This window comes from Procambarus clarkii, chromosome 31 (genome assembly GCF_040958095.1).
Source record: "Procambarus clarkii isolate CNS0578487 chromosome 31, FALCON_Pclarkii_2.0, whole genome shotgun sequence".
Lineage (NCBI taxonomy): Eukaryota > Metazoa > Arthropoda > Malacostraca > Decapoda > Cambaridae > Procambarus > Procambarus clarkii.
This window is the reverse complement of record NC_091180.1, coordinates 18,152,311-18,154,480: the sequence shown is the minus strand read 5'-3', so window position 1 is coordinate 18,154,480 and position 2,170 is coordinate 18,152,311.

Here is a 2,170-nt window from a genome sequence, read left to right as displayed (position 1 = left end):
GAAAGGCTAAAGGAGCTGAACCTCACATCCCTGGAAAACAGAAGAGTAAGGGGAGACATGATAACCACTTACAAAATTCTCAGGGGAATTGACAGGGAGGACAAAGGCAAACTCTTCAGCACGGGTGGGACACGAACAAGGGGACACAGGTGGAAACTTAGTACCCAGATGAGCCACAGAGACATTAGAAAGAACTTTTTCAGTGTCAGAGTAGTTAATAAATGGAATGCATTAGGCAGTGATGTGGTGGAGGCTGACTCCATACACAGTTTCAAGTGAAGATATGATAGAGCCCAGTAGGCTCAGGAACCTGTACACCAGTTGATTGACAGTTGAGAGGCGGGACTAAAGAGCAAGAGCTCAACCCCCGCAAGCACAAATAGGTGAGTAGAATTAGGTGAATACACACACACACGCGCGCACGCGCGCTCACGAAACAATAGGAATACTGTACAGAAAACTAACGTTACTGAAATTATAAACACGTGTCACATGTGTGTAGTGGGTGTCACATGTGTGTAGTGGATGCTACATGTGTGTAGTGGGTGTCACATGTGTGTAGTGGGTGTCACATGTGTGTAGTGGATGTTACATGTGTGTAGTGGGTGTCACATGTGTGTAGTGGGTGTCACATGTGTGTAGTGGGTGTTACATGTGTGTAGTGGGTGTCACATGTGTGTAGTGGGTGTCACATGTGTGTAGTGGGTGTTACATGTGTGTAGTGGGTGTCACATGTGTGTAGTGGGTGTCACATGTGTGTAGTGGATGTTACATGTGTGTAGTGGGTGTCACATGTGTGTAGTGGGTGTCACATGTGTGTAGTGGGTGTTACATGTGTGTAGTGGGTGTCACATGTGTGTAGTGGGTGTCACATGTGTGTAGTGGGTGTTACATGTGTGTAGTGGGTGTCACATGTGTGTAGTGGGTGTTACATGTGTGTAGTGGGTGTTACATGTGTGTAGTGGGTGTCACATGTGTGTAGTGGGTGTCACATGTGTGTAGTGGGTGTCACATGTGTGTAGTGGGTGTTACATGTGTGTAGTTGGTGTCACATGTGTGTAGTGGGTGTCACATGTGTGTAGTGGGTGTCACATGTGTGTAGTGGGTGTCACATGTGTGTAGTGGGTGTTACATGTGTGTAGTGGGTGTTACATGTGTGTAGTGGGTGTCACATGTGTGTAGTGGGTGTTACATGTGTGTAGTGGGTGTCACATGTGAGTAGTGGGTGTCACATGTGTGTAGTGGGTGTTACATGTGTGTAGTGGGTGTTACATGTGTGTAGTGGGTGTCACATGTGTGTAGTGGGTGTCACATGTGTGTAGTGGGTGTCACATGTGTGTAGTGGGTGTTACATGTGTGTAGTGGGTGTTACATGTGTGTAGTGGGTGTCACATGTGTGTAGTGGGTGTTACATGTGTGTAGTGGGTGTCACATGTGTGTAGTGGGTGTTACATGTGTGTAGTGGGTGTCACATGTGTGTAGTGGGTGTTACATGTGTGTAGTGGGTGTTACATGTGTGTAGTGGGTGTCACATGTGTGTAGTGGGAGTCACATGTGTGTAGTGGGTGTTACATGTGTGTAGTGGGTGTCACATGTGTGTAGTGGGTGTCACATGTGTGTAGTGGGTGTTACATGTGTGTAGTGGGTGTTACATGTGTGTAGTGGGTGTCACATGTGTGTAGTGGGTGTCACATGTGTGTAGTGGGTGTCACATGTGTGTAGTGGGTGTCACATGTGTGTAGTGGGTGTCACATGTGTGTAGTGGGTGTCACATGTGTGTAGTGGGTGTCACATGTGTGTAGTGGGTGTCAGATGTGTGGGTTCGTCGTCTCATTCAACACAAAGATAGCGATAAAATGAGTTGAAAGATAACAGAAACTAATTGTACTATGAGGATATCGATGGTTGCAAATCCTCAGCATTTTATAGTTTTTGATTAAACAAAACCATACAAACATTCCTTAAGAATTCACTCACATTACAGTGAATACATATACATATAATAGTCTCACCTGGGCTTGGTAGACATGTATAAAGTATACATACGTCATACATAACGATGCAAATGAAACAGAATACGAAAAAAAAATCGGTGTAAAATGTCGAAATGTAAATGAAAACTTGCATATGTATGTATATATATATATATATATATATATATATATATATA